A 14146-nucleotide genomic window follows, 5' to 3' on the forward strand; every position below is an offset into this window, starting at 1 on the left:
TACAGGTCGCAGTGGTGGGTTGTATATGGGGCTTTAGTGACAAAACGGATGGCACTGTGATAGACTGCATCCAATTTGTTGAGTAGAGTGTTGGAGGCTATTTTGTAAATAACATCGCCAAAGTCGAGGATCGGTAGGATGGTCAGTTTTACGAGGGTATGCTTGGCAGCATGAGTGAAGGATGCTTTGTTGCGAAATAGGAAGCTGATTCTAGATTTAATTTTGGATTGGAGATGCTTAATGTGAGGCTGGAAGGAGAGTTTACAGTCTAACCAGACACCTAGGTATTTGTAGTTGTCCACATATTCTAGGTTAGAACCGTCCAGAGTAGTGATGCTGGATGGGCAGGCAGGTGCGGGCAGCGATCGGTTGAATAGCATGCATTTAGTAATGCACAATGGGACAAGGACAATGGGACAAGGACCCTGCTGGCCAAACCCTCCACTAACCCGGACGACCCTGGGCCAATTGTGCGCCGCCCCATGGGTCTCCCGGTCGCGACAGAGCCTGAACTCGAACCCAGAATCTCTAGTGGCACAGCTAGCACTGTGATACAGTGCCTTAGACCACTGCGCCACCTGTGAGGCCTGACCATATAATTTTCAATACAGTTTTGCTGGTTAGGGGATGATAGTTAACTTAATCTCCAGCTCAGGGCTTAATCTTAATCTCTTTATCTCCCGCTCAGGGCTCCAGCTATGCATTTGGTTTTGCTAACTTGCTAGCTAAATGGCTAGCTTGCAAGATCAAGCTATTTGGTTACCGCAGAGACAATCAATCTCCTCCTGGATCAAGATCCTTGCCTGTATTTGTTTCGTGCTTCAAAGAAATGCATTTGGAAAGAAATAGTGCCCCTTGTGTGCACTGCCAGTAATGCTGTATACCTTGGTATGGTACAGGAACGGTATGAAGGTATTAAAATCTGGATACCGGCCAACCCTAATACATGGTTCCGCTTTTTTTAAACAGAGGAAACCCAGCCATCTACCTTAAAGTTGTAAAATCTGGAACTTCCCCTTTAATATATTCCATGGCAATGAACTAGCGCGATTAGTAATACTGAATTGATGCTAAATAATGCGATGTTTAATACATTTTCAATAACACCACAGAGATGGCTATGCTCAGACAGGACCCTTGGTAAAACGTCTTTGCAATCACAACAGCCATCTTCCAAACTATGCAAATGTCTTCTTCACCCATCGAACACAATCTGCAACTCACATTTATGACGGGAGTCAAAGGTACTGTACTTGTGGTAGACAGGCAGCCACAAAAGGTGTTAATATATAGCCCCTATCTATGAGCGTACATGTTTTAGCTTTGGTAATGCCTTTGCTCGAGTATCTGCGAGCTCGATGGTTAATGTGTAACTACGCAAACTAACTGAACCCGAAGTGGTGTGGATGCCCAAAAGGAACTTTGATAACCCAACTGGCATGGCGTGCTGAGTCACTGGACATAATGACTGGACGAATAGGTGACAAGGTAGCAACCGTAATGACAGTTTGAGCCCACACCACCGCAGCACATCGCTGTGTCTGAACGCTGTACTGAACACTATGTGGGTCTGAGCACCTTTTGGATTTGCATTACATCACTTGGTTGAACAACATTCCACTTACTACTAGTTTGCCTGAACACCGCTCAACTTTTTCTGGCTACCGTTCAACTTGGTCTAAATACTAATTAACCAGATTGGGCTGACTACTTCTCATCAGGTTTCAGACCCTGAACCGTCTTGAGCGGTGACCCTTCTTCAGGGGGTCATGGATTGTGGATCTTAAGGCCCCAGAGGTCAGCTACTGCACCTGGATGTGTGTGTGGATGAGAAGGAGCCTCACAGTGGTGTCCTAGAGATTCTCAGCAGACTGAGGCCCCAGTGGAAGCCACAGGCTATCCAGAGGAAGGTATGTGAATGGATGAGAGGTATCATGACAAATCTAAGTTGGCGCATCAGTATGTCAGTGGGCAGAAATTGGCAGAAAATGACCTAATTTCAAGCATGGTTTTGGTTCTAATAATGTAATTTCAGCCAGTTTTGACCACTGGAATGTAAGTAAGAAGTATTAGTATTCTGAGAAATTATACACTCTTAGAAAAAAAGGTGCTACCTAGAACATAAAAGGGTTCTTTGGCTGTGCCCTTAGAAGAACCCTTTGAAGAACCTTTCAGTTCCAGGTGGAACCCCTTTGGGTTTCAATGCACAACCTTTTCCACAGAGGGTTTTACATGGAACCCAAAAGGGTTTGACCTGGAACCAAAAAGAGCTATACCTGGAACCAAAAATAGTTATCCTATGGGGACAGCCGAAGAATCCTTTTGGAACTCTTTTTTCTAAGAGTGTAGTATGTTCCCCTGGTTTTCTTCTGGTGTGCATCAGACCTTGAAAATGTTTCATTGAAAGACATTCCTCTCAACCTTCAACCGGACACTCAGACGTAACAACTTCTGCAATAAGGTTGGACACCGTATTACATTAGTAGAACATCTGTCCTCAGCTAACATAGCTTCTCTGAAGGATATCACACTTAATTTGTGTGTGCAAACAGTGGGGCAATCTCCCAGAGAAATGGGATCCATGTTTGTCAGGGTCACACTGAAGCGAGACAGTGACCTCTCAATCTAGAGTATGTCTAGTTTAAGCACACAGAGAGGTGGATGCTAACTTCCAGAGTTCCCCCTCAAATGCACATTGTGTCAGTAGGTTTGTGGGACTACGAGCAAGCGATTCAAAAAGGAAAGAAAAGGGGATATATAGACATCTCAGAGAAAATCTATCTTATTAAAGGAAGCATAGCCTCTCAAACTGTCTACGGATTAAGTTGAAGCTTTTCTGTCTGCTTCAAATGTTTTTGCTCTGTCAATCTCGACTCCCAGACAGACATGCTTCAACATAATTCAGAGGCTCAGTTGAATAGACGAGTCAGGTTGAATCAGGGCGACAGACTCTTCAGTTAGTTGGATAGAGAAATTATCCTCCTCAGCAGATCTTAGCCCACGACAGCTACACTGAGTGTACAAAATATTAAGAACACCTGCTCTTTCCATGACATAGACTGACCAGGTGAATCCAGGTGAAAGCTATGATCTCTTATTGATGTCACCTTTTAAATCCACTTCAGTGTAGATAAAGGGAAGGAGACAGGTTAAAGAAGGATGTTTAAGCCTTGAGACATTCAGAGGGTGAATAAGCAAAAGATTTAAGTGCCATTGAATGAAGTATGGTAGTAGGTGCCAGGCGCACCGGTTTGAGTGTGTCAAGAACTGCAATGCTGCTGAGTTTTTCACAATCAACAGTTTCCTGTGTGTATCAAGAATGGTCCACCACCCTAAGAACATCCAGCCAACTTGACACAACTGTGGGAAGCATTGGAGTCAACATGGGCCAGCATCCCTGTGGAATGCTTTCGACACCTTGTAGAAACCATGTCCCAATGAATTGAGGCTGTTCTGAGGGCAAAAGGGGGTGCAACTCAATATTAGGAAGGTGTTCCTAATGTTTTGTACACTCAGTGTAGTTTCACTGACTGGGTTGTGTTCATTAGACATGAAACCGAACAAAACGGACTGAAACAGGGAGGTACTACATGGACTTTACGTTTCCGTGGCAAAGATGAAAAGATTTCCTACTGCAAAACTTCATAGATGTTGAGATTTCACATCTATTCATTACCAAGGCAATGTGAGATCACAGATTCATTCAATGAATGTAGTGGTTCTCATACCTCTATTGAAGTACGAAACAAGTGGTCTAATCATCTTTTAAAAAACCCCATCAAATATTTTTCTAATAAAACGAGGCAAACACCTCTCCTTGAACCAAGCACCGTGTTTTGGCGTCAGGAATACAGCTAATTGTTCTTGCCAGGTAATTGAAGAGCATGCATCCTCTAATTTGTATGAAAAAAACCTTCCTCTGAATCTTAGAATACTGATCCTCTGGTTACCACAGTCAGTAAATCAATCACTTTTATGATGGATCAACAAAGCAAGCTATTCTCTGTTAGCAGAGGTTCCGTGTAAGGTGACTGCACATCAGCATATATTGTTATTGGTGAAAAAGCCTATGGGTACACACTGGTTGAATCAACGTTGTTTCCACATCATTTCAATGATTAAGTTGAAAATTAAGTTGAACCAACGTGGGAATAGAGATGCTCACCACATTGTGCAAACCCAGAACCAAATCTTCTGTACACCGGCCAGATAAAAATTGTTCTAAGAGTCTGTCACGAGAGACAGTGTAAACTCCCTCAAGTTCGCTACAACATTTCTGATTGCTAGCCAACGAAAGGCAGATTCTAGATAGTATACACCCCTCACACAAACGGTTTGTAAATGCATGGTCCTTGCTTCATATTCAAGAAAAGGTTATGGCGTTGATTTCTTGCTACGACATACCACATCGGTCTGATGACAAAAGCCGGTCGTATTTGATCACAATATTTTGTGTTAGATGTGGCGTGTTTGTTGAAGTGTCTCTCATTCCAGTGCTATGAATACTTCATCAAATGTCAAGGCGACAATGTTTGTTCTCTGCCGGTGTTTCATGCGGTCCCTTCGGAGTTTGAGGACGCTTTGGGCAACAGTGGAAGTGAGAGAACGCTCAGCAGGCAGTGAATGGAAACAAACGTGCAATGATGAGGCCTTGCTAGCAAACACAGGCCAACACAGACTGCATGTGGAGGGTCTGATATTGCTGACAAAGGCAATATCATAACCACTGAAAAGTGTCCTGTCGGTGCTCAATAATGCAAGTTGCCTGTAGGGTTTGTCCCTCAAATTTTTACAATCAGTTACTTAATACACTGGAGTGACTATAAACGCTTACAAGAACAATGTTTAAATGTGTCCTTTTAATATTCCCTCAGATTAAAGGGATAGTTCACCCAAATTACAAAATTCCATATTGGTTTAAGCAGTTTAAGGAACAAGGTAAGACAGCAATCCATGTTTTGGTTTGGTTTACCTAGCTACTGTCTCCAGGGAAGGTAATGGTATGTCATTTTGTAATTTGGGTGAACTCTCTCTTTAATGAGTAGAACCAAACCCTGCTGCCTGCTCCCTCCCTAAGCGAGTCTCTGCTGGCTTTGAATAACACATGGGTTTGCTCTCTTAGTGTTTATTGGGTTCAATCATCATAGAATTGTTATCTTTAAGGTATAAAGTTGGAAGTCATAAACTCCTGTGACCTGTCATAATACCATAACTTTAAAGGCAATAGAAATACCTCCCAATTAAAGTGTTATGCAATTACTTTAAACAGGAACTTGTGACTTTTTGTTAGTTTCATATTGAATGTTGTTGTTTACACACAAGGGGCAAGCCCATGCAGAACACTCCATAGCACAGCATCACTACTATTTTCCCATTTTAATCTCATGTAGTATCGACCCTATCCTGACATCACTACCACCAGACTATCCACACTATCCTGACATCACTACAACCAGACTATCCACACTATCATGACATCACTACCACCAGACTATCCACACTATCATGACATTACTACCACCAGACTATCCACACTATCATGACATTACTACCACCAGACTATCCACACTATCATGACATTACTACCACCAGACTATCCACACTATCCTGACATCACTACCACCAGACTATCCACACTATCCTGACATCACTACCACCAGACTATCCACACTATCCTGACATCACCACCACCAGACTATCCACACTATCCTGACATCAATACCACCAGACTATCCACACTATTCTGACATCACCACCACCAGACTATCCACACTATCCTGACATCACTACCACCAGACTATCCACACTATCCTGACATCACTACCACCAGACTATCCACACTATCCTGACATCACCACCACCAGACTATCCACACTATCCTGACATCACCACCACCAGACTATCCACACTATCCTGACATCACCACCACCAGACTATCCACACTATCCTGACATCACTACCACCAGACTATCCACACTATCCTGACATCACCACCACCAGACTATCCACACTATCCTGACATCACCACCACCAGACTATCCACACTATCCTGACATCACTACCACCAGACTATCCACACTATCCTGACATCACCACCACCAGACTATCCACACTATCCTGACATCACTACCACCAGACTATCCACACTATCCTGACATCACCACCACCAGACTATCCACACTATCCTGACATCACCACCAGACTATCCACACTATCCTGACATCACTACCACCAGACTATCCACACTATCCTGACATCACCACCACCAGACTATCCACACTATCCTGACATCACTACCACCAGACTATCCACACTATCCTGACATCACCACCACCAGACTATCCACACTATCCTGACATCACCACCACCAGACTATCCACACTATCCTGACATCACTACCACCAGACTATCCACACTATCCTGACATCACCACCACCAGACTATCCACACTATCCTGACATCACTACCACCAGACTATCCAGACTATCCTGACATCACTACCACCAGACTATCCACACTATCCTGACATCACTACCACCAGACTATCCACACAATCCTGACATTACCACTCCACCAGACTATCCACACTATCCTGACATCACTACCACCAGACTATCCACACTATCCTGACATCACTACCACCAGACTATCCACACTATCCTGACATCACTACCACCAGACTATCCACACTATCCTGACATTATCCCTCCACCAGACTATCCACACTATCCTGACATTACCACCACCAGGCTATCAACATTATCCTGATATCACCACTCCACCAGACTATCCCCACTATCCTGACATTACCACTCCAACAGACTATCGACATTATCCTGATATCACCACTCCAACAGACTATCCCCACTATCCTGACATTATCACTCCACCAGACTATCCACACTATCCTGACGGTATCACTACCACCAGACTATCGACACTATCCTGACATTACCACCACCAGACTATCCACACTATCCTAACATCACTACCACCAGACTATCCACACTATCCTGACATCACTACCACCAGACTATCCACACTATCCTGACATTACCACTCCACCAGACTATCCACACTATCCTGACATCACTACCACCAGACTATCCACACTATCCTGACATCACTACCACCAGACTATCCACACTATCCTGACATTACCACTCCACCAGACTATCCACACTATCCTGACATTACCACCACCAGGCTATCGACATTGTCCTGACATCACAACTCCACCAGACTATCCCCACTATCCTGACATTACCACTCCAACAGACTATCAACACTATCCTGACATTATCACTTCACCACTATCCCCACTATCCTGACATTATCACTCCACCAGACTATCCACACTATCCTGACATTATCACTCCACCAGACTATCAACATTATCCTGACATTACCACCACCAGATTATCAACACTATCCTGACATCACCACCACCAGACTATCCACACTATCCTGACATCACCACCACCAAACTATCCACACTATCCTGACATCACCACCACCAGACTATCCACACTATCCTGACATCACCACCTCCAGACTATCCACACTATCCTGACATCACCACCACCAGACTATCCACACTATCCTGACATCACCACCACCAGACTATCCACACTATCCTGACATCACCACCTCCAGACTATCCACACTATCCTGACATCACTACCACCAGACTATCAACACTATCCTGACATCACTACCACCAGACTATCCACACCATTCTGACATCACCACCACCAGACTATCGCCACTATCCTGACATCACCACCACCAGACTATCCACACTATCCTGACATCACTACCACCAGACTATCCACACTATCCTGACATCACCACCACCAGACTATCCACACTATCCTGACATCACTACCACCAGACTATCCACACTATCCTGACATCACTACCACCAGACTATCCACACAATCCTGACATTACCACTCCACCAGACTATCCACACTATCCTGACATCACTACCACCAGACTATCCACACTATCCTGACATCACTACCACCAGACTATCCACACTATCCTGACATCACTACCACCAGACTATCCACACTATCCTGACATTATCCCTCCACCAGACTATCCACACTATCCTGACATTACCACCACCAGGCTATCAACATTATCCTGATATCACCACTCCACCAGACTATCCCCACTATCCTGACATTACCACTCCAACAGACTATCGACATTATCCTGATATCACCACTCCAACAGACTATCCACACTATCCTGGCATTACCACCACCAGACTATCGCCACTATCCTGACATTACCACCACCAGACTATCGCCACTATCCTGACATTACCACCACCAGACTATCGCCACTATCCTGACATTACCACCACCAGACTATCGACACTATCCTGACATTACCACCACCAGACTATTAACACTATCCTGACATTACCACCACCAGACTATTGACACTATCCTGACATTACCACCACCAGACTATTAACACTATCCTGACATTACCACTCCTCCAGACTATCCACACTATCCTGACATTACCACCACCAGACTATTGACACTATCCTGACATTACCACCACCAGACTATTAACACTATCCTGACATTACCACTCCTCCAGACTATCCACACTATCCTGACATTACCACCACCAGACTATCGACACTATCTTGACATGGTTGCCTTGTGTTCAGGTGTTCACCTTGGGCAGGGGTGGGCAATTCCAGTCCTCGAGGGCCTGGTTGGTGTCACAGTTTTGCCCCAGCCCCATCTAACACACCTGACTCCAATAATCACCTAATCATGATCTTCAGTTTAGAATGACATTTGATTAATCAGCTGTGTTTGCTAGGGATGGAGAAAAAGTGTGACACCAATAAGGCCCTCGAGGACCGGAGTTGCCCACCCCTGACCTAGTGCATCACCAACCAGCTGATGGGCTGCTTCGTGAGCTCACTCCAAGAATTGGGGGACCATGCAGGTGCTTGTGTACGGGAGGTTGAAAGACCTCTTCGTGTACCGGGAGAGAGTCGAGGAGATGTTCCAGACACGACTGCGCCCCGCAGATCTATTGCAGCTTCCAGAATGGCATCTGCTACGAGTCTGTGAGGGAGACTGTGTTAGACGATGCACAGCTCATACAGCCTGCCATGTATAGATATCTGTGAAAAATTATACAATACTAGTCAAAACTTTGGACACACCTACTCATTCAAGGGTTTTTCTTTATTTTTACTATTTTCCTACATTGTATAATAATAGTGAAGACATCAAAACTATGAAATAACACATAGTCATCAAAAAAGTGTTAAACAAATATATTTTATATTTGAGATTCTTCAAAGTAGCCACACTTAGCCTTGATGACAGCTTTGCACACTCTTTGCATTCTCTCGACCAGCTTCACAAGGTAGTCACCTGGAATACATTTCAATTAACAGGTGTGCCTTGTTAAAAGTTAATTTGTGGAATTTCTTTCCTCCTTAATGCGTTTGAGCCAATCAGTTTTGTTGTGACATGGTAGGGGTGGTATACAGAATATAGCCCTATTTTGTAAAAGACCAAGTCCATATTATGGTAAAAACAGCTCAAATAAGCAAAGAGAAACAACAGAAGGTCAGTCAATCCGGAAAATGTCAAGAGCTTTGAATGTTTCTTCAAGTGCAGTCACAAAAACAATCAAGCGCTATGATGAAACTGGCTCTCATGAGTACCGCCACAGGAAAGGAAGACCCAGAGTTACCTCTGCTGCAGAGGGTAAGTTCATTAGAGCTATCAGCCTCAGACACATCTCAACATCAACTGTTCAGAGGAGACTGCGTGAATCAGGCCTTCATGGTCGAATTGCTGCAAAGAAACCACTACTAAAGGACACCAATAAAAAGAAGAGACTTGCTTGGGCTAAGAAACACAAGCAATGGACATTAGACCGATTGAATCTGTCCTTTTATCTAACGAGTCCAAATTTGCAATTTTTGGTTCCAACCACTGTCTATGTGAGAAGCAGAGTAGGTGAACGGATGATCTCTGCATGTATTGTTCCCACCGTGAAGCATGGAGGAGGAGGTGTGATGGTGTGTGGTGCTTTACTGGTGACACTGTCATGATTTATTTAGAATTCAAGGCACACCAGCATGGCTACCACAGCATTCTGCAGCGGTACACCATCCCATCTGGTTTGCAATTAGTGGGACTATCATTTGTTTTTCAACAGGACAATGACTCAACACACCTCCAGGCTGTGTAAGGGCTATTTGACCAAGACGGAGAGTAATGGAGTGCTGCATCAGATGACCTGGCTTCCACAATCACCCGACCTCAACCCAATTGAGATGGTTTGGGATGAGTAGGAGCGCAGAGTGAAGGAAAAGCAGCCAACAAGTGCTCAGCATATGTGGGAACTCCTTAAAGACTGTTGGAAAAGCATTCCAGGTGAAGCTGGTTGAGAGAATGCCAAGAGTGTGCAAAGCTATCATCAAAGGGTGGCTACTGTGAAGAATCTCAAATATAAAATATATTTTGATTTGTTTAACACTTTTTCTGGTTACTACATATTTCCATATGTGTTATTGCATGGTTTTGATGTCTTCACTATTATTCTACAATGTAGAAAAAATTGTCAAAATAAAGAAAAACCCTTGAATGAGTAGGTGTGTCCATACTTTGACTGGTACTGTATATTTACACACATACATACTGTACATTTACTGTACAGATCTGCAAACATGACCCACAAATTCACAAAAAACTACAATTGACCCATATTAGGTTTTTCCCAAGGACCATTTGAACAGTGTCAATCCACTGGGTCTCACACTGGATCGGAAAGTTAATTATAACAGTGGAGCATGGAAATGGAGGGATGAGGGAATGGAGGGATGAGGGAATGGCGGGATGAAGGAATGGAGGGATGAGGGAATGGAGGGATGAAGGAATGGAGGGATTGTGTGTGTGTGTGTGTGTGCGTGCGTGCGTGTGTGTGTGTGCGTGCGTGCGTGCGTGCGTGCGTGCGTGCGTGCACGTGCGTGTAAAGTAAAGTTGGGGCGCTAATTCAGATTTGGATCTGGAGGATGGTTTCTCAGTGGGTACCAGAGTAAAGGGTATGTTTTGTTTTTCAAGACACAGTGATATATGGCCATTATGTCATTAACAATTTGATGGCTCCTCCAGTTATGCTAGTGGACAGAACCCAGACAACAGATTTGGCTCCTCCAGTTATGCTAGTGGACAGAACCCAGACAACAGATTTGGCTCCTCCAGTTATGCTAGTGGACAGAACCCAGACAACAGATTTGGCTCCTCCAGTTATGCTAGTGGACAGAACCCAGACAACAGATTTGGCTCCTCCAGTTATGCTAGTGGACAGAACCCACACTGTTAGCCGTTTTTGTAATTTTATCAGTAATTTACCCTATTAATTAACAGTACGATACTTTATACACTGAATACAGTAGATAACTGTAGAATGCACAGTAAAATATTGTACATTTGTTTTACAGTACACTATAAGAACCTTCTGGAATTGCAACAGTAAAACACTGTAGAATGCACAGTAAAATACCGTAAACGTGTTTTACAGTATTAATTATGGTGCATCGTGAGAAAATGTTCTGGGCGGGGAAAAAGTCTCTTGCTCATTAACATATTTTAGGGCATGCCATGCAAAAGGATATATTTGTTACCATGAATATCTCAGTATTGTATTGGCACTATCCAGAGATATATCATAAGATATCTTGTTTTAATTACAATTATTTTGAAGACCTTAACTGCATCAATATTTTCAGTAATGGTTACAGAAATGTTTTACTTGCCATGGCTGGGATGTGTTTTTTTTAATCAATCTTGGTTGAATGCACTGACTGTAAGATGCTAAGATGCTAAGGGCTCCTGAGTGGCGCAGTAGTCTAAGGCACTGCATCTCACTGGATCTCGCACAATTGGCCCAGCGTCGTTAGGGTTTGGTCAGGATAGGCTGTCGTTGTAAATAAGACTGACTTAACTAGTTACATTTAATTTTTTTAAATGTAAGGAGAAGAGCACCCGCTAATTGGCCAAAAGGTAAACGTAAATGTAAAAAATGTATGCAAAGAACACTGGGTAAAATGTCGCTGCATGGGTAATTCCAGTAATATACTGTAAATTAGATTACAGTAAAATGTTCCCCGTAAAATTGATTACAGTAGTTGCACTGTAAAATAAATGACCTTAATTTACTCGCCAATTTCTGCCAGTAAGTTTATGTCGTTTTTACAGGAAATGTTTTACAGTGCAGACAGCAGGTTTGACTCCTCCAGCTATGCTAGTGGATAGTATTCAGACAGCAGGTTTGACTCCTCCAGCTATGCTAATGGTTAGTATTCAGACAGCAGGTTTGACTCCCCCAGCTATGCTAGTGGATAGTATTCAGACAGCAGGTTTGACTCCTCCAGCTATGCTAGTGGATAGTATTCAGACAGCAGGTTTGACTCCTCCAGCTATGCTAGTGGATAGTATTCAGACAGCAGGTTTGACTCCTCCAGCTATGCTAGTGGATAGTATTCAGACAGCAGGTTTGACTCCTCCAGCTATGCTAGTGGATAGTATTCAGACAGCAGGTTTGACTCCTCCAGCTATGCTAGTGGATAGTATTCAGACAGCAGGTTTGACTCCTCCAGCTATGCTAGTGGATAGTATTCAGACAGCAGGTTTGACTCCTCCAGCTATGCTAGTGATTGGAATCCAGACAACAGGTTTGACTCCGGCTATGCTAGTGGATAGTGTCCAGACAACCGTAGGCAAACCTCAGGGCCAGTCTCCATCTATCAGCCTGCTCAGTTTGATAGCCTGTAGCAAAAGCCCACTGGCTCCATGACACCACAAACACTCTGCAAAACATGCACTCTAGCAATCAATAGGATCCTAAATGAAACAACATTTAGTTTGAATAGATTGCTTAATGGAAAGATAGCAGCTATCTATTTCTGGTCCAGAGTTTTTTTCTGCAATATCTTGGCTCAGTCTCATCTGTAGTTATGGTATAAATTATCCTAGTTTTTTTCCCCTGCAGATTGATTGCGACAGAAATTGGAAAAATCCTCTCGATCGAGTTGGAATCTGACAACCCTGCAGAGAATATTCTGTGGAAGAAGATGGCACAATTTCTCAAACTTGTCCAGCAGGCTCAGAGCAGAACACCAGCATCGCAGAGGTGAGTTAACACTACAAGATCTACTTAGACATTTTCTATTTTGCAAAATATTTTTTTGTAAAGCAAAGATTTGCACTTTCCTCTTCTTCCATGAGATGTGTTGACGGTGAAGTCTGACTCGTTTAGCCTGTCTTTTCTGTCGCTATCAGTCCACTCTCTTGCCATGTGGCACCAAGCAGTGATTGGCCCATTGAGGAGGTGGGGGAACAAAGAAAATAAGACATTAGCTCGGCTTCCTCGAACGGTCTCTCTCCATTATCAATCAAATGTTCTGTGTTGTTTACGATTGCTGTGAGGGTTGAGGGGTCGGAAGTCCATGCAAACTAGAGTCAAGCTAGAGTCCTAAAGTACTGGGTCTGCTTTAGCTCTTTAGATTGAAATAATATCACCAGACTGTTCCAGTATGTTCTTTGTGTTTTGTGGAGAGAGGTCAAGAGGTCAAGGCAATTAGCTATGGATTGGGTCATCCATTTAATAGACAACTGCTATGGGGAGATTGGGACCTTTATGATAAGAGAGAAGCAGCTTCCTGCATACATCTGAGATGGAGCCAACATGTCTCTAGTAGTCTTTTTTTAAACATTGCTATGACAGGACACAGGCAACTAACTTTCTGTGAGTAACAGCCCATATAGCTCTATTCTGAAGTGTTGTCATGATGTGACATTACACAGGGGGGGGATTATTATTATTATATGATAATGGAAGTATAAGCAAACCATTTTCATAAATCTTTGAAGTAACTAAGGGCTCCGTTCAATCGGTATCGCTGAACCGTTACAGATTGCGCGATAGACATTTACAGGAAATATCCGATTGAGCTGACATAGGCAGCGTTTACAGTGAATGCAGTCTCCGCTAACGTGGAAATGTTACCTTTAAATTTCAATCACAATGTAGTACTGAACTTCCGTGACACTGATTGAATAGAGCCCTAAGATTATGTTAACAGCCA

General features: G+C 43.4%; 1 pseudogene; it reads left to right on the forward strand.

Annotated features, from left to right (window-relative positions):
* The first annotated feature begins 1228 nt into the window (after positions 1 to 1228).
* Positions 1229 to 14146, forward strand: part of LOC120051688 — a 40019-nt pseudogene continuing 27101 nt past the window's right edge.

Source organism: Salvelinus namaycush, chromosome 8 (assembly GCF_016432855.1).
Source record: "Salvelinus namaycush isolate Seneca chromosome 8, SaNama_1.0, whole genome shotgun sequence".
NCBI lineage: Eukaryota > Metazoa > Chordata > Actinopteri > Salmoniformes > Salmonidae > Salvelinus > Salvelinus namaycush.